The sequence below is a fragment of the Pan troglodytes genome, chromosome 1 (genome assembly GCF_028858775.2).
Source record: "Pan troglodytes isolate AG18354 chromosome 1, NHGRI_mPanTro3-v2.0_pri, whole genome shotgun sequence".
Taxonomy (NCBI): Eukaryota; Metazoa; Chordata; class Mammalia; order Primates; family Hominidae; genus Pan; species Pan troglodytes.
Genome location: NC_072398.2, coordinates 68,500,667 through 68,520,609, shown reverse-complemented (window position 1 = coordinate 68,520,609; position 19,943 = coordinate 68,500,667). Strand labels below are relative to the sequence as shown.

Below are 19,943 nucleotides of genomic sequence, written 5' to 3'. Positions count from 1 at the left end.
GGGACTGAGCATGTGGCTTTCCTGGTCTCTCTGCCATACATAATGTGACGCATTCTTGGGCAGGCTGTGCTTCGTGTATGGAAGTTTGATCCAAGTGAGAAGTACTGGCTGAGCCCTTCACAAACTCCAGCAGGGTTAAGACCTTATCAGCCACTCTGCAACAGGCCTCTGGATCCTGGCCCGTGACCTGCCTGGAGCAGTGCTGCTCTGAGTTTCATTTCCAACAGCCTGGCTGGATGCTCCACAGTGAGCTGCCTGAGACTGTTAAGCGGCGGAGGGCACAGCTGCCATGGTTGTCTGGAATGAAGTACCAATCTATACAAAGGTGTCTTGCTTGGGGAACCCCACTTCCACAAAGAAATATCATGTTCTCTCAGCAGAGAAGGAAGCCAGCCAGGACTGAGGGGATCCCACCTCCTTCCTTACCTGTCCAGCTACCTTCCTTGGAATGTTCTGGCACTCTTGTGGTTGCACAGGGCCAAAGGTCTCTTAGAGCCTAGGCCCTGTGGGTGCTTCAGCTTCACTTTGCTAGTTATTGCATTCTGATCTGGATACACAGCTACCTGTCTGCCAGAGTTTATCATTTCCTTCTTGGGATGACTGAATGCCCCAAATTGGCCTCTGCTAGTCAGGGCAGGGTATTACAAAGTAATGATCACATGTTTTATAATATGCCCCTTCTGATTCTTGCTGATGCAGGGCCTGGCATGCCTACCAATGCACGACCTCACCATAACCTGCAACCCAGGTGGGAAGCTGCACATTTCATAAATTCCCCAGGCACATGAGTCTCACCCTGCCTACCCTGTTATAGCCTCTGAATCAGTGGCCAACACAGCAATGTTATGCTCAAAAGGCCAAGGAGACTTAGCTTAAAAGTGGGCTGGGCACACACACAACTCTGCCACGTGGATATACTAAGTTCATCTCTCCTACATACACAGATACCCTAGTGTCACCTATTTAACCATTTGGTATAAAAGTAAACCCATCTTAGAATAAAATCAAATCTAGAAGTGTAATAGAGAAGGAGAGGGGTTGTGTAGAGGTGAAAAAAAAATCACATTTGTGCCTCCACTGTACATTGAGAACATGAAGATGTAAGAAACTCTGAGGAACTTAGCTTTTTACATGCAGAAAGAACTAAGTTTCATCTGCACATTCTTGTATATACCTGTACACACACACACAGACACACACTCAGAGAGAGAGAGTGAGAGAGAGAGAGAGCATCCTAAAACTTCTGGCACACATAAATGTGTTTAAGTCCTGCAGGACCTTACACACCCAGTGCTTTCTGTACATTGATGAATAAGAAGATATTAAAATGGGATCCTTGGGAGGTTGAGGTCAGGGGATCACTTGAGGGCAAGATATTGAGACAAGTCTGGACAACATAGTGAGACCCTGTCTCTCAAAAAAAAAAAATTAGCCAGGTGTGGTGGCATGTTCCTGTAGTCCTAGCTACTGAGGAGGCTGAGGCTGGAGGATCAATTGAGCCCAGGAGTTCCAGGCTGCAGTGAGCTATAATCACGTCACTGCACTCCAGCCTGGGAGACAGAGTAAGACCCTGTCTCAAAATAAAGATAAAATGGTATTCTTCTAGTTACAGTCTCAAAGTTCCAAATGCAAAGGACAAAAAAAAAAAAAGGCCCCAAGTACCCATGCATTCCAAAACAAGGTGCTAGACCACCTATGCAGAACCTGCCAGCCTAGCCATCACCTATCTCTGCTCTATAAAAGAGTGAGGGGAAAGAAGCTGACTGGGAGATGGCGGGTGGTGTGATGTGGATCCTGCCTTGTCTGTGGGAGATGGGAGTTGGGTTCCCCCTTCATCTCAGGCCCAGGGGAAGCGGCATCAAGGAAATACTCAGCTAATTTTACACATCCTCATGACTGGCTAACGAATTTGTGGGATCCAGTACAAAATGCAAATGTGGGGCCCCTTTTTCAGAAAGTAGGAAAAGATGGCATTAAAAGTACCAAATTATTTAAAGGAAAAAAATCGTGCCATTACTCTTGAAAACAAATCCTGGTGAAGCAGGCCTTGAGGCCCACTTTGGGCAAAACAGAAGGCCCAGGCCCCCCAGGAATTCAGAGATGAAAAGCAAGTATGTTTTTCATTAATTGCCTACTGTGTGCCAGGCATTGTGGGAGAAATTTTACACGTGTTATCTTGTTTGACTTTCATGACAGTCCTCATTGTTTCTACAGTAGATTCTACAAGGTCATGTAGATGGTGAGTGGCAGAGACAGGATATGGGCCCAGGTGTTACAGGGTCCCAAGTCTGAGTTCTTTCTACTGGACTTCAGTGTCTCCCAGGGAAGATGGGAAAGGGTGGGATGCTAGCACTTTTGGAGCATCTCCTGGTGCCAGCACTCTGCTTGATGGAGTTGGTCCAGCTGTTTGAGAATGAGCTTCTGTTTCTGGGGGATTCTTTCTAGGCTCTTTAGATATGCCCCTAATCTCCACTATTCACCATAGTGGCCTAACTGCCAGAGGAACTGGAATGCTGGTGGAGAAGAGAACAGAAATGTCTCTCATACATTCATTTGTTCATTCATGTACATTACTTGCTTGAGCCTTTCTCCTCTGCATCTCTGATTTCCCAGGGCAATTGTGAGTCTCTCTCTCTCTCTTTCTTTTAACTTCCTCTTAGTCTAGGGCCAGTAGAATTTAATGAAAAGACAACTGGGAGGTTATGTACATGATGAAAGGAAAATAAATTATTTCAGGATAGCATGCTTTCTGAAATGAGATTTCAATGTATTAAACAAACAAAAAAATGACCTGTCTGGCTAATTATCTTCTTTGTCCAAGAATTATTTTATTACTCAATTTAGCCATAAGTTCCATGTAACTAACTGCGATCAGATAAAACAAAAATGGTCATAATTAAGCAGAAGCTGGGCAATGAGGTTGATGATCCTTTTCCCTTAAGGTTATGATCTTAGAATGTTTGTAAATTCATGACTGTATTTGATGCCTTGTCTAAAACGTGGCCTGAAATGCTGGAGCTGCAAGTAACCTTAGCAACAAAGCAAGTAAGGAGAATGGCTTATTGTGGAAAACAAGGATTTTAACAGCTTAAGAGTTCATGGTGGTCCCCTTGTTTGAAAGACAAGGAAACTGAGCACCAGAGATGCTGGATAAATTTTCCTTAGATGCCCAGCGCATTAAGGTAGAACTGGTATGCTTCCCAGCTGTAAGTCCAGGGCTTTCCCATTATGTCCTATTATTTTACTTATGGTTTCTTTTCAGAGGTTATATTTGCTTAATTGCTTATTTATATTTAAATGCTTTTGTCTTCATTTTTGTTGCTTTCATTGCAAAGAAATTTACAGCAGGAGAACAAGTCTCCCTTTAACTTCTCTCTTTCAGTAGATACATTTTCTCTCCAGTGGAAACCTCTGTTAATGAACTATTGTGTATTCCTCCTAACTTTCCCCATGCATTTATAAGCGCATATATTATTTTCTTTTTCATAAGTGGAAACATATTATTCATATTGTTCTGAGGCTTGCTTTTTTCATTTAACATTCTACTACAATGGTACAAAGATACCAATCCCATTCTTTTTAAAAATTGAGCTATAATCCACATAATATAAAATTAATCATTTTAAAGTGTACAATTCAATGGTTTTTAGCGTACTCACTATGTTTTGCAACCTTCATTACCACCTTAATTCCAGAACATTTCCATCATCCAAAAGAAGCCCTGGTATTAGTCATGTTTCTTCAGAGAAACAAAACCAATAGGATAGATCTAGATGTAGCTCTAGATATATAGATATGTAGATATATGTAGATGTGTGTAAATATACATAGATATGTATAAAATGAAATTTATTATGGAAATTGGCTCATGCAATCATAGAGGCCAAGAAGTCCTACAATATGCCATCTGAAAGTTAGAGAACCAGGAAGGGTAGCAACAATTTAGTGTGAGGCCAAAGGCTTGAGAACCAGGGAAGGGCTGGGGAGGTGTTGCTGGTGTAAGTCCCAGAATCTAAAGGTTAAAGGTCCAAGAACCAGGAGCTCCAATCTCTAAGGATGGGAGAAGATGGATGTCACAACTCAGAGATAGAGAGAGAGAATTCAGCCTTACTCTGTCTTTTTGGTCTATTTGGATCCTCAATGGATTGGATGCTGGCCACCCACATTAGCGAGGGCAGATCCTCTTCCTTCAGTCTACTGATTCAAATGCTACTCTCTTCTGGAAACACCCTCGCAGATACAACCCAAAATAATGCACTACCAGAGAACTTGGCATCACTTAACTTAGTCAAGTTGGCAATAAAGTTAACCATCGCATCCTGTACCTATTAGCAGTTAGTCCCAATTCCCCCCATCTTTTCAATCCCATGGCAACCACTAATCTACTTCATGTCTGTCTAGATTTGCCTACTCTGGACATTTCATATAAATGGAATCATGCAATATGTGGACTTTTATGTCTGACTTCTTTTACTAAGCATAATGTTTTCAAGGTTCATCCATATGCTAGCACTGAATAGTACTCCATTTCTTTTGATACCTCATAGATATCCATTGTATGTATATGCCACATTTTGTTGTTCATTCATCAGTTGATGGACATTGGGTTGTTCCTACTTTTTGATTATCATGAATAATGCTACTATGAACATCCTACATGTTTTTGTGTGGCTGTATGTTTTCAATTCTTTTGGGCTTATTCTTTTGAATTACTGCATGATAGTCTATAATCTGAATTTACCATTTGTAACCATTTCTCAAATTGATGAACATTTACATTTTATTCATTTTTTATTGATTATGAATAATGGTACAATGAAAATCCCCATGCATATTTCTCTGAGACAGACACTCTAGTGTAAAGAGAGCACTTTATCTGAATCCCTGCACAGCAACTTCCTAGTTAAGCCAGTTGCTTATCCTGTTTCTTCATCTGTAAAATAGAAAAGGAATAGAAAACTCTCAGGGATAATGATTAATATAAATAAAGCAGTTAGATGGGGATTGACACATGGCATGTGTTCAGTAAATATTGTTAATATTATATGTAAATGTTTCTATAGTTTAGATTACTAAAAACAGATTTTTGGGTCAAGGTATTTATATTTTAAAAATATTGCTGGGCCCGGGCATGGTGGCTCATGCCTATAATCCTAGCACTTCGGGAGGCCAAGGTGGGCAGATAACCTGAGGTCAGGAATTCAAGACCAGCCTGGCCAACATGGGGAAACCCCATCTCTACTAAAAATATAAAAATTAACCGGGCGTGGTGGCACAAGCCTGTAATCCCAGCTACTTGGGAGGCTGAGGCAGGATAATTGCTTGAACCTGGAAGGCAGAGGTTGCAGTGAGCCAAGATCTTATCACTGCACTCCAGCCTGGCAACAGAGCAAGACTCTGTCTCAAAAAAAAAAAAAAAAAAATCAGCCTGGCGTGGTGGCGCACACCTGTAATCCCAGCTACGCGGGAGGCTGAGGCGGGAGAATCGCTTGAACCTGGGAGGCGGGGGTTGCAGTGAGCCAAGGTCGCGCCACTGCACTCCAGCCTAGGTGGCAGAGTGAGACTCCATCTCAAAAAAAAAAAAAAGTTTTTACTAATTGCCCTCCAATAAGGTTATACCAGCAGGAATGAGAATGTCAATTTTCCCACAGCTTGGCCAGTTCTGGAAATTATTAAGCTTTTTTTGTTTGTTTTTCAGAGACAGGGTCTTGCTTTATTTTCCAGGCTGGAGTGCAGTGGCACAATAATAGCTCAGACTCCTGCACTCAAGCAATCCTCCTGCCTCAGCCTCCTGAATAGCTGGGACTACACTTATTAAGCTTTTTAAGTTTTAACTTTTGTCTATCTCATAGGTAAGAATGGCATCTTGTTGTTATGATTTTCATTTCTCTAAATTACAACTGAAGTTACGTATCTTTTTATTTTTTTGAGATGGAGTCTCACTCTGTGGCCCAGGGTGGAGTGCAGTGGCACGATCTTGGCTCACTGCAACCTCCGCCTCCCAGGTTCGAGATTCTCCTGCCTCAGCCTCCCCCGAGTAGCTGGGACTACAAATGCGTGCCACCATGCCTAGCTAATTTTTTGTATTTTTAGAAGAGACGAGGTTTCACTGTGTTAGCCAGGATGGTCTCAATCTCCTGGCCTCATGATCCGCCTGCCTCGGCCTCCCAAAGTGCTGGAATTACAGGTGTGAGCCACCGTGCCCGGCCTGAGGTTAAGAATCTTTTAATATATTTATTGACTACTTATATTTCTCCTACTGTGAAATACCTATTTATATCTGAGGCACACTTTTCTACTGATCTGTAGACTCTATGTATAGTTACTAGCTTTTTGTTATGTATTTTGATACCAGTTTCTCTTAGTTTGGTTCTTACCTTTTAACTTTTTCCCTCAGGTAGAGTTCATCACAGTGAGCCATGAACTTTGTCCTCATAATCACTCAAGTTCTCAGGCTGATGGAGCAACTGCTATTTTGATAATTTCTGGTTGCCTTTCTGGAGGGAAGAGACTTCTGGAAGGTCTCTCATTGGCCACTGAAAGCTCAACCTAGAAATGACACAGATTACTTCTGCTGACAGCTCATGGGTTAGAACTGGTCACATGGCCCCACCCAACCACACGGGGATCAGGAAGTATAATCTTAGCTTGAGCCCAGAAGGTGAAAAGCTGGAAATGTTCTGTGAGCAGCTTGAGACAGATGGAAACAAGAGAAGAAACAGTGGAGTGGTAACGGAAGTGTTGACACAACTCCAGATATTAGGCAAGAAGGCTGTGATCAAGTAATAGAGAATTAATTTCAGTTGTGTTAGAAAGATGTGGCTTCAGGATGGTATTTCATATGAAGTAACTCTGGAACAGGAATCCAAGAAGGGCCACATTTTCTGAAATGTTTCTGAAGCTGATAGAGTTCTTAACATTTAAAGAGAGAGCATTCAAAGAGTGTTTTTGCTCATCAGCCATTGATTTAATCCTGATGTGAGGAGTTTATATAGATCATCCAAATATTAAGTCACCAAGCCAGACGGTATTTTGAATGCTTTTGGGGAATGGCAGAACTGTCTGTTCTTGACTAAGTGCCTACCCAACCCCCATCCTCTGTAAGCGCTCTTAGTATGTGTGTGTGCACTTCGGGGACAGAAAAATCAATACCTTCTTGGATAGGTGGAAATTGAGCTATGTCAAGGCATATGTGCATTGTCTGATAGCATCTTTCTGCCAGGAATCTAATATATTGATCAAATTTCCCTAGCAGGACAGCCATGCAATATACAATAGCAAGACAGGCTAATGGTAGGAATGTTGGCTACGCATTCCTTTTGAAATAGTTCCTTCACCCAAGAAAACAAAGCTTGAGATCTCCATGCAGGGCACTGCCCCTCCTGATGAGTGTCTTAATCTCCTTGCAACTTCTGGCAGAGGTCACAAACAACACGCTCTCCTATCTGTTTCTGTGGTTCACCTGCTCCTCACTGAGGGTGAGAAATGATCTTCTCAGTTGGAACACTCCTGTCAAACACAGTGTTCTGCCCCTTTCTCTTGTTTGCGTCCACATCTTACTCCATGGTTCTTTATTTTAACTTTTTTAGACAGTCTCACTGTGCCACCCAGGCTGGAGTGCAGTGGCATGATCATGGCTCACTGCAGCCTCGACCTCCCAGGCTCAAGCAATCCTCCCACCTCAGCCTCCTGTGTAGCTGGGACTACAGGTGGTCCCACCATGCCCAGCTAATTAAAAAAAAAATCATTTGTAGAGACAGGGTTTCACCATGCTGCCATGGTGGATGTACCAGTCTGGTTTCCAACTCCTGAGCTCAAGCAATCTGCCTGCGTTGGCCTCCCAAAGTGCTGGGATTTCAGGCATGAGCCATCACCCCCAGCCCCTCCCCTCTTCTTTGAACCAAAGCAACATTTCCTTTCTTCCCCAGCAACAGCGGCAAATATGTGGGTGGCTATTTGGCTGCAGCTCTATGTAGCTATAGAGATTGTACCTTTGCATTGTGCCTGTGCTGTTTTGATTGTTGTTAATAACTTTTGTTTCTTGTTGTTGTTAAAATGATGAGAAGAGGAAAAGAGCTCTCTGCCTTGGGCCTTTCAAATATGCTCATGCTCATTCCTATCTTAGAATGATGACACAGAAGCACAAGGGGCATTGGCTGACACTCTGTTCATCGATGATAGGCCTGCCTTCAGCTGCTAAAGAGGAAGTGACATGGAGAAGCAGAGAGGAGGATGTGCCTGTATTTTTAAATAAACTGCCTTGTGATGCAGAAGGCCTGTGAAACATTTGAGATATTGAACCCTAGATACATGGAAAATTACTCACATGATTTTGTATTTTTTTCCCCCTAATGACTCCAGTAATCCAAAGGAAGATTATTCCGGTTAAATGACTCATGTAAAACACGTTTTTCAACTGTATCTTGGGCAAAGACGAATCTATTCAGAGATAACAATTTATTATTTAACGTTTTGACAGGTCTACAGAAGTACAAGTCAATTGAGTCCAAATAAAGAACTGTGCTATTTTTAACGACTTGTAGATGTTCTTGGCAGAAGCAAGGCCAGGTTTTGTTAGAGGAAAGAACAGGTTTATGGTTTTTTCCTTCAGGTTTTCACATAAGATTTGATAATCAAAATAATATTTTAAAGGCAAAGTCAAGAAGTAACCTTGGTAATGTTTATGAAAATATGATGAAAGGTTTAGCAAGAAAAAAAAATGAGTAATGTGAAAACTAACTATACCCTGGAACTAGAAATAGATGCATCTGTTAAAAGAGAAAAAATTGTAATATTTTTACTACTTCATTTCTATTATTGCATAGATTGTTGGAGGATTATGTACTTTATAATACGCTTTTCCTTTCCCTAAACAAAGCCATCCCATCCTTTATAGATGAAAAATACCATCCTATTTGAACTTTATCATTCAAATGTACAACAAATCTAATATAGGATTTTAATATTTTTACAATGTTTTCAAACATTTTAGAACTGTTATTTTACTTGATAAGCATGCATTATTATCAGGTAGGTAGGCATGATTATTATTCCTGTTTTATTAAGGAGGCAATGAAGACCAAGGTCACATAGCAAAGTAATAATAAAATTGTAACACAGTTCTTTAGACCAAAAACTAATCATATTTTTAGGCGTAAACTTATCTTTATTTTCTTTCTTTTCCCTGGCATTGAGTTAAGAGTCCATGGAAGTCTTTGAAAAGTTTTGTTTGATGTATAATTTTTAAAATCTTTCTTCTGAAAGAGTGATAAATGAGGGTTTTGTTCCCTTTGTGGTGAAAATTGATATTATATTGCACTTTGAATGCCCAAAGGGAGTGAATTGGCCCAATTTTGCCTTATACCACTTTCCAATACCTTCACTTGGAGTGACTTACACTGTGGTTAATTGCAGTTACAATGAAGAGATTAACATGGGAATGTCATAATAATTGAATCTAAAGAAGACATAATTTCAAAATAAGAGCTTGAGGAATAATACCATTGTGTAACAATCTGATTTCCATCCCTCTTATTTTTCCTATATTATGCAGTTTAGTTCTTTACTATCATGTGTTTCATGTTTGTTCGGTTTTACCAACACATCATTAGTAAATTGAATGTAGGGCTTCTCATTCCTTTTGTAATCCTACATCTAAAAGATTTTAGTCTTTAGAATCCTCTTGAAATGTTCTCCATTTAAAATGGAGAAATAGTTCATGCTCTCTCATCTAAGTAGGAGCTAAAATCTAAAAAATAAATAAATAAAATAAAATAGTCCATCTTCTATTATTATTGTTGAATACTGAATTTGTTAATTATTATTTATTTTTTGAGATGGGGTTTCACTATTGTCATCCAGGCTGGAGTGCAGTGGCATGATCTTGGCTCACTGTAACCTCTGCCTCCTGGGTTCAAGTGATTCTCCAGCTTCGACCTCCCAAGTAGCTGGGATTACAGGCACACGCCACCATGCCTGGCTAATTTTGTATGTTTAGTAGAGACAGGGTTTCACCATGTTGGGCAGGCTGGTCTCAAACTCCTGACCTCAGGTGATCCACCCACCTTGGCCTCCCAAAGTGCTGGTATTACAGATTATAGGGTTTTTTTTTTTTTTTTTTTGAGACAGAGTCTTGCTCTGTCACTCAGACTGGAGGAGTTCAGTGGCATGGTCTCAGCTCACTGCAACCTCCACCTCCAGGGTTCAAGAGATTCTCCTGCCTCAGCCTCCTGAGTAGCTGGGATTACAGGCATCCACCACCACACCCCGCTAATTTTTTTGTATTTTTAGTACAGATGGAATTTCACTATGTTGGCCAGGCTGATTTTGAACTCCTGACCTCAGGTGATCTGCCTGTCTCGGCCTCCCAAAGTGCTGGGATTACAGGCATGAGACACTGCGTCCAGCCTGAATACTGTGTATTTATTGCCTGCCCTTCATATTGATTTTATTATGTTCTGAAATTTTCCATGACCATTCATTCATTTCTTGGTTTATACATCTATACATCTAGTACAGCAAACATGTATTGTACTCCCATAATACCACATTATGTTGTAACTACTTGTTTCTCCTTCTAGATTTGAACTGTATGGAACAGAGACTGTGTGTCTATAATCTTTTCATCTGAGGAAGTGCCTAGTAGATCATAGGTGCACAATGAATGTATTTTGATAAATGGCATCTAGTAGAATGCCATGTACCTGGCAGGTAATGATTAAATGCTCTCTACTGGCGAAGACAACACTGCTTTCTTTTACTTTCTGTTTTCATCATTTTTCTCATAAATGAAAAGTTTGAAATATTTGAAAAAATAAAACTACCTTTTGACTGGAGTTTAAAATTTCATTACCATGCAAGATCCTATTTAGATAAAACAAACAAACAACCTATTTGGCAGGTGGGTGAATATTGAATGCCCCTGAAGCATTAAATATTTTATCAATATGCATGATTTTTCAGTAGATTGATATATGCATAATGGCAAGAAACCTTAGGTGGGAATCAATATGTGCTATATTTTAAATCCTAGTAGAATAAACAGAAAATGATGAAAAAAGCAGTGAATAATTATTTCTATGTTCATTTGAAATTCTGCCTCTGGTTAAACTGAGCAGCCTTTTCAAAATCATTGGAACTGTAATAACATGCCACTAAATGTTTCTGCTTGTTCAGTTTTTCATTTGCAAAGGTAATCCATGCTTTAAAACCTGGAAACCTTTGAAATATGCATCAGGCAGGAGGCTGGTGTGGAGATTGCCTTGAGGTCAGGGCTTTCAGCTCCTTGGTTGCTGAGTCTGAGGTTTTCGCCAAAGGCCACGAAATAGCCCTTCATTAACGGGTTCTTGGCGGCAAATATAATTAACAGCTAGCCATAGATCAGAATGTTGTAAAGGGATAAATGTCTCCTGTGGTGTGAAAATAGGACCAAAGATGCTGATCCTATGACAAGAGTCCTATACACTCATCACCCTATAGTTGGTGGGGATTTGATTTAACGAAATGGTTTGGGATAAAGCACTTTTGTAATGGTGGTGGTTTCTGACACATAGCACAATCTTTTGTGGTTCCGGCCTGTATAGAGTGCAACTGCTTGACTCCACATGTTGGCAATTGCTGTTTTACCAAAGCCTTTCCCAAGGACTCTCATGGCAGGCCAGTTAGATGCATGTTTGCACAGGTGGTAAATCGGCTGTTTTCCCTGGAAGTTATCCTCTTCTCTTTCCAGTTTTTCCGTAGAGGGTCACTCGAGGGTGACAAGAAGTTTACTGCTCCTTGAAGGCTCAGTCTGCTGTCGCCACGGCTGCCAAAACACAGCTTCAAAGAGACAATGATTTGAACCTGGTTTGCTGACTGCTGTCTCTAGACTCCCTGGCACCACTCAGTTGGGGGAAGAAAAAATATATACCTGGTAGCATTCAAGTCTAGAATTGTAATGAAGTTAGGGTGTCCAGATGTATCTTTTTAAAGGGATTAACCCAGTGTTCCAGGAAGCCTTTTGAGGATAATAAATTTACTTTCTCCAAAGGAGATAGGAATAGGAAATCTTTTATTGTGCTCAAAGAGATTAGATTTTTTTGATAATCAGACCCTTACTAAGTAGAGAGGAGGTAGCTGTTTGTGTTACATAAACACACCCAGGTAGACCTTTATTTTCACCTTGGTCATTAGTGCGTGAGTCTCTTATGCCAAGGTCCCATGAGCATACCAATTACACTTTGCTGAAGTCTGCTGTAACACGGTTGGATGGTGTGTTTAAAAGAAAAATTTAGAACCATCTTGGGCTGGGAAGGAGGGATTTTGAAATGCTAATATTTGCCTTTGCAAGATTATATACTGCTGATAACCCCTTCCTTCTATCATGGAACTCCCTCCTCTTTTGGCTCGACCATTTGCCAAAAGCTCTTTTCACACCCTTGACACTAGTCAAACTGGATTCTTTGCCATTTCTGGAACACAATATCAAATAAATATTTATCAAGTCCATGTTATGTGCCAGGTATGATGTTATGTGTTCTATATACACAGAAGTTCTTCAAGGTGATTAGTTATTACTCGTTATTTCATTCAATCAAAAAATGCTTAATGAGCACCTACTATCTGTCAGGTATGTGCTAAGAAGGGAGGGTGTGGCTATAAATAGAGCAGATATGTTTCCTGTCCTCATGAAACTGACAATGTGGCAGAGGAGATAGATATTTAATAATATTATAATATGGAGGATGGGAAGATATGAGACAGAGCAAGGAGATCTGATGCTGAGGAAGGGATGTTTATACTGAGTCATGAAGGAATTATAGGAATCGGCCGAATATAAAGGGTGGTAGTGAATGCTGGGACTGAGGGAGGAGTCTAGAGGTATGCAGGCAAGATCAGAGAACAGAACAGGACTGCACCACCAGCACTCTTGGTTCAAATCCTGGCTTGTCATTACTTTCCTTGTACTTTGGGCAAATCACTTAACTTCTGTGCCTCCGTTTCCTTATCGTTAAATGGCGATAGCAATAGTACTAATCTCATTGTTGCCCTGATAAATGAGTTGCTATATGCCCAGTTCACAGTAAGCATTATGTGAATGTTATTATTTTAATGAGGAAGTGACAGTATTTTGAGTTACTCTCTAGCCTAGAGTGTAGCATGTTGGAAGAACAGAGCAGAGTAAGAGGTGAGGTTAGAAAAGCTGATAGAGCTTGGATTATGAGGGACCCAGCCTGGAGAGAAGTCTTGAAAATATGTGAAGGATTTTCTTGATCGGTATGGCAGTAGGAAATCACTGAAACAGTTTAAGCAGAACAATGACACAATGAGGCTTGTATGGGCCAAGCTGGTGGTCATGGAGAGAAGCAAAAATGTGTGGCTTGGCAAGCTATCTGGTAGGTAGACTTAACATTTGCTTATGGATTGAAAGTGTGTATGAGGAAGAGGGAAGAATAAAGAATGACGATCTGGACTAGAAAAGTGCTTTTTTGTCCAAATAACAGGGAGGAATCCACGAGAGCTGTGGGTACACGCGGGTTGATAGGTTTAGTGGTGACAGTTGAGGGATATTTTTTCTAAGGTTTTATATTTGTTCAGTGCTAGGAATGCCCTGCTGGGGATGAGCTGAGAAATGGGGGTGGTGGAGGTTTGAGGAACCACAATTTAGAACCCATCGTAGTGAATAGGAGAGGGCATTTACTAGGGAAACCAAGGCAGGGTGAAGGACTCTGGTGAGGTTGGTGATATTTACTTTTTAGTGACACCAGATTGCCTAGGTGTGAGGTTTTCTCAGCAGCTTTCAGCAGATCTTAGATGCAGAGGAGATGAGCAGCTCAGAGCTCGAGGATCAGGATAATCAGATGATAATATTACTGACATTATCCAACATATATTGAAGCCTTAACTAGGTGCCAGGTACTGTTTTAAGAGCTTTACAGACATTATCTCATTTAATTAGATGCAGGCTGGTCTTAAAGTTGCATGAAATGTACTAGTTAGTGGCACATTGGCCAAATTCAAGTCAGCAAATAAAAACTTAGCTCTTTGGCATGTTTATTTTTATAGTTTTATACGTAAGCTGTGTTTCTGTGGCTTCGCAAATCTATGGGGGAAAATTAGGGTCAAAATGACTCTGTCCTATTCACTCTGAAAAACTCTCCTCCTGAAATTCTGTGTTAGTTCCCCAGGACCGCTGGAGCAAAGCACCACAAACCCAGTGGCTTAAACCAACAGGAAGTGATTGTCTCACAGTTCTGGAGGCTAGTCTGAAATCAAGGTGTCAGCAGGGCCATGTTCCCTCTGAAACCTGTAGAGGAGGTCCCGTCCTTGCCTCTTCCTAGCATCTGGTAGTGGTTGCCAATCTTTGGCACACCTTGGCTTGCAGCTTCATCACTCCAGTCTCTGCCTCTGTAGTCACGTGGCATTGTCTGTGCATCTCTGTCTTCACATGGCATTTTAATCTTCTTATAAGGACACCAGTAATATCGGACTGGGGCCCACCCTAATGGCCTCATCCTAACTTGATTACATCTGCAATGACCTTATTTCCAAATATGATCACATTCTGAGGTACTGGCAGTTAGGCCTCTAATATATCTTTCCAGGGCACACAATTCAACCCATAATAAATTCCTTCCAATTAGTTCTGAAAGTGCCCAGGACCGCTCCCGGGTGGTCACAAGCTAGTATTCTTTGTTTCCGCATGCATTTCCCCTCTCCTGTTTTGGTTTCTTACAGCAGTCTCCCTTCCTGCTGCCAAGGTCAATATACTGCTGCAAATGCTTCCCAAGCTGCAAAGAAGCATCAGAGGGACAATGCTCACCAAAAGTACCAGGGGCTTCTTGATGCTATTGCAGCCTGGTCTCCAGTCCTGTGCCCTCTCTGATCCAAGCTATAGGTTGTTCTGCTGTGTCAATTCTGAGTTCTCACTTGCTCCTCATTGCAACCTGCCCGCCTTCCCATTAGTCCCCAGTCATTTTGTCCATTGCAAAGTAGTGCTCTACATTATGCTTTGTTTTTGTCCACTCCTCTGATTGTCCCTAAGCTCCACTGGACTAGGGGACAATCAGAATGACAGATGCTGTCTGGGACTTAATTATCCCTCCTGCTGATACTGACCTTGAACCAAACTTGTGAGCCTCACTTCTCTTTTCCCCTGGTATGATGGCTATTATGGGGCCTCTTGGTACAAATAAACTTCTGCTATACCTGGACATGTCCTGAAATATTAACAAGAATCCTAGGGTAAATGCAACTTAGTTTCTCAAGCCAAGACTATAGCTTCCCATGATATATTTAAATTAATTATACCACAAAATATTTAACCACAGCATGAGGCTTATCATCAATAACTGTTGGAATGGGCTATCAACTGGGACTGCTGCTGAAGATATAAAATATCATCTTCTGCCCAAGTAGAAAGGGCTTTCTCTATGCCCCTCACATTTAACGTCTACTCTCCTTCTTTTTCCAGGCCTGCTGAATAAACTGAGATGTTTGATTTCAGTCCACAGCCCCTTCTAGTCAATGATAGCCTCTCATTGCGTGTAACATAACCATGCCCAGTAATATTCAGCTGTAGCACATCTTGCTTTCTTTTTCTTATGAGAGCTCCTATCATTAAAGTAATTATAAATGTTTGTACCTAATCCTCACTATGATAATTTATACTTTCATCACAATAAGAAAAGGTTTGACTGTCATTATATCTGGGTATCTTTGATCCTAACCTACCTCTAGATGTGATACCTTTCTTCCCACCCAAAATATCAGCCTAAGGTTAGTTAGCCAATTAATTAACCAACAAATATTTATTAGGTGTTTCTTATGTGTTCTGCATTAGCAGAAAACAGACACAGGGAATTACTTTTTTGGTAATTATTATTTTAAGCTCTTCAAACCCTTGGCTAAATCATCCATTCTAGAAACACTGAGTATCTACCTACTCTGCATCTAGGGGATAGAACAGAAGACAATAGAAGCAAAACAAACAAAATCTCTACCTACTCAGAATCCGTTATCTGGGTGGAGGACCCAGACCTTAACAATCTTAGAAATAATATATATCCACAAACTGTAATAAGAAGGGTAAAAGAAATGTACAGGGTCCTATGTATGATAGGGAGAACCTGAGTTAGAATGGGCATGAATAGTCAGTAATAGCTAAGTTGAAGTTTGAAGGTTGTGCAGGAAGAAAGGGAGGAGAACATCTCATGCAGAAAAATAATACATGCAAAAGACCTAACATAGATAAGAGCTTGCTAGTCGGGTTTGGTGGCTTATGACTGTAATCCCAGTGCTTTGGGAGGCTGAAGCAGGAGGATCACTTATAGTCAGGAGTTTGAGACCAGGCTGGGCAACATAGTGAGACCCTGTCTCTATAAAAAAAAAAAATTAAAAATTAGCCAAGTGTGGTGCCATGCACCTGTAGTCCCAACTACTTGGGAGGCTTAGGCAGAAGGATTACTTGAGCCCAGTATTTTGAGCTTACAGTGAGCTATGATCATGGCACTGCACTCCAGCCAGTGACAGAGCAGAACCCTGTCTCTAAAAAAAAAAGAAAAGAGCTTGATGCCTTAAAGAAAGACTAGTGAAACTGGAGCACAGTGGAAGCACAGGAGTTGGGTGGAAAAAGATGATGGAGAGAGAGAACAAGAGCCAGATTCTCTGTGGCCATGGGAAGTGCTGTGGCTTGAATATGCCCCCCAAAAGTTCATGTGTTGAAAACTGAATCCCAGTGCAACGGTGTTGAGAGGTGAGACCTAAAAAGAAGTAATTGGGTCATTATGTCAGAGCCTTCATGAATAGATTAATGTCACTATTGTAAGAGCAGGTTAGTTATCACAAGAGTGGGTTGTTACAAAATGAGTCCAGCCCCTGCTGCCTTTCTCTTCCTTATGTGCTCACCTTCCACCTTCTGCCATTGGGATTGCCCTCTCCGGATGCCAGCAGCATGATCTTGGACTTCCAAGCCTCCAAAGCTATGATCCAAATAAATATCTGTTCTTTGTAAATTACCCAGACAGTGATATTCCATTATGACAGCAGAAAATGGACTAAGACAGAAAATTGGTACCAGAAGTGGAGTTGCTGCTATAATGGACACCTGAAAATGTGGAAAGGGCTTTGAAACTGGATTAATGGGTAGAAGCTAGAAGACTTTAGAGAAGCAGGATGGAAAAAGACTAGGTTGTCATTAACAGAGCATTAAGCATGATCCTGGTGAGGGCTCAGAAGAGAAGACTAGGGAAAGTATGGAACTTCTTAGAGATTACTTTAGTGGTTGTGACCAGAATGTTGGCAGAAAAATGGACAGTAAAGGCCTTTCTGATTAGGTCTCAAGTGGAAATGATCTGATGAGGTCTCGGTTGGAGATGAGGAGCAAGGTATTGGAAACTGGAGTACAGGCCATCCTTGCTATAAAGTAACAAAGACCTTGGCTGAATTGTGTTCATATCCTAGGACTCCATGGAATGTAGAATTTAAGAGCAATAAGCTGAGATATATGGCAGAAGAAATACCTAAGCAGCAAAGCATTCAGGCTGCTGCGTGGCTACTTTGAACTGCATGCAGTGAGATGTGAGTGCAAAGATACGACTTAAAGACATAATTTATAGTTAAAAGAGAAGGAGAATGGCAAGATTTGGAAAATTTGCAGACGGGCCATGTAGAGTGAAGGAGCATGTTCTCGACCCTTTGCTGAAAGATTGGTTCAGATGGAAGGGAGCCAGAGGCTATTCATAAGGCAATGGGAGAAAGACCCCAAAGGCATTTCAGAGATCTTTGAGGCTGCCCCAGATCACAGGCCCAGAAATCTAGGAGGTCATAGACCCTCAAATCAGCATGCTTATTACTCCAGGAAAAAATAAAAGCATATATTGAAGAAACTATTCATGTTGCTATGTGGAGTCTACTGTGTTAAGTGCTGTTAGGAGTGAATAACATAGGCATGATTCCTATCCCTAAGGAGCTAGCTGCAATTTGGGAAAGATTATTTCTCCAACTTTAAAGATTTAAGTGTTGGCAGAAAATAGTGATTCTTTCCTTTAATCAAAACAGCTGTGAGACTCATAAAAGACAAAGCCATGTCAAAGGGAGCTACATAATGGCCTACGGCAATTTTTATAGCCTGAATAAAAAGCAAAAAGCTCTTTTAAGTAACTGAAAGAAATCATCTAAACCACTGTTCCCTAATCACTTCGATTCAATAACAAAATAACCATGCCTTATGCCTTTTCATTGTGTGTATGATTGTTTTGTTTGTTTTGCTTTTTGGTCAGAGCTTACATACAGATAACAGAAAACCACTCTAGCGATTTTAAGCAGGAAGGGCTAAATACGGGGAATGAGGTGCTTACAAATTCATTAGAAGGGCTGGAGGAGTGGGCTGCTGTCTGAGAAATCAGGAAGGCCCAAGAGAAATTCCTCACTCCAAGGGGATGTTCATTCCTATTCTAGTTTGCTCACAATGGCACTTTTATATCCTATAACCTGAGGTATAACTTAAAAAGTTGACTACCTCCAACACAGTAATATAAAATGCTACAGAAAGAGGAAAAACTAAACAAAGGAAATTTATTACTGTATTCATAACAAAGCAAGGAAGAAAATTGGAGTAGCTAGGACAGACCATATTTCTGCATCTGGTCCCAAGCCCATAGTTGATATTTTTGACTTTCTTCTACTTCCAGCTCATGTTCCTTTTTTACCCTCAGCCAGCACCTCAGCTAATCATGCTACTTTACCTGATGCAGTAACTCAAACTTTCATTTTAAGGGGTTTGAACCCTTCCTGATCCTGCCTGTTGAGTCTCTAGGTGGAAGCCGTCTTTTTCTCATTATTAAGCCTTCTAAGTCAGCAGAGAGCCAAGAGCCACAAGAAACAGGTACAAAACCTTTGTGGCTGGGTCCTTATATGAAATAATGGAAGGTGATACTACCAGTTCTTCGTTTCTAGACTCCTGCCGTTACACTGGGAGAAGCAGCACTATGTATTGGCTATTGGTTAGAGCATTATCTCATTCTATAGCACAGCACCCCAATTTATCAGGCTGCTGTTGACTAGCTGGTACCATAACTGAGTCTCCAGTAGGTTATTCTACCATTCTGCAAGGGCATGTGCTTGTAGGTGATGGGACACATGGTGAGACCAGTGAAATCCATAGACGTCTCTTTCTCTCGCTTCTTTGGTAGAGGCAATGCTGAATGGGACACTGTTTCTGTGGTGATAAATAAAGGCGTTCACAGTCAGTATGGCTGGCAGAAACACAGCTGGCAGGAAAGTCAAATATTAATCTATAATGAGTATCATATTCCAGTGATGATAAATAACTGCTTCTCTCCCTTGCCTCCATGATGAAAAGAAATTGATGTAATTAACCTGCCACCATGTATTTGACTGATCTACTTCTACTTCGAATATGGTATTATATTAGGGACTCAACGTTGCTTTCTGTCACATCAGGTTAAACAATCAGCAGTTGCCAAACCAGCCTGGGTGAAGGAAGGCAATATTTTTTGAGCCCTTGCATATCTTCCATCTCTGTTACTATGGCTACATTATCCATGAGCCCATTGACTAAACCCCAGGGTGACTGGGGAAAGAGGTTAACTGACATCTATAGGAAAGAATTTTGTGTATCTGATTATTGGATGTCTTTTTGATAAGAGCTGTGGGTAAAATTCTTAATCCCTAAGACCCATTCAGGGTTTTTGGCTACAAATAGGAAAATCTGACTCAAGTTAATTTAAGCAGAAATAGATTTGATTGGATGGCTTTGGGTAGCTCTCAGTATGAATGTGAAGGTAGGTAAATGACTCTAAGGAAAAGGCAGAGCCCAAGAAAGTTTTATAGTTAAGAACAGAACAGAGGTCATGCCAGAGGAAGTCAGGTTAGGACCTTGACTCTGGTAGTCCAACTTGGGACACTACTGCCATTTTCACTGCTGGACTCTTTTATTTTTTTTT

At 41.0% G+C, this 19,943-nt stretch overlaps 1 long non-coding RNA gene across 1 annotated transcript; it reads right to left on the bottom strand.

Moving 5' to 3' along the window:
• Window positions 1-4,828: 4,828 nt before the first annotated feature.
• Window positions 4,829-8,431, bottom strand: LOC107974197 (uncharacterized). The gene is made up of 3 exons (XR_001716762.2): window positions 8,327-8,431; window positions 6,378-6,549; window positions 4,829-4,933 (listed from the first exon to the last, which is right to left on the bottom strand). It is a non-coding gene; the product is annotated as an uncharacterized LOC107974197 (long non-coding RNA).
• Between the last annotated feature and the right edge of the window lie 11,512 nt (window positions 8,432-19,943).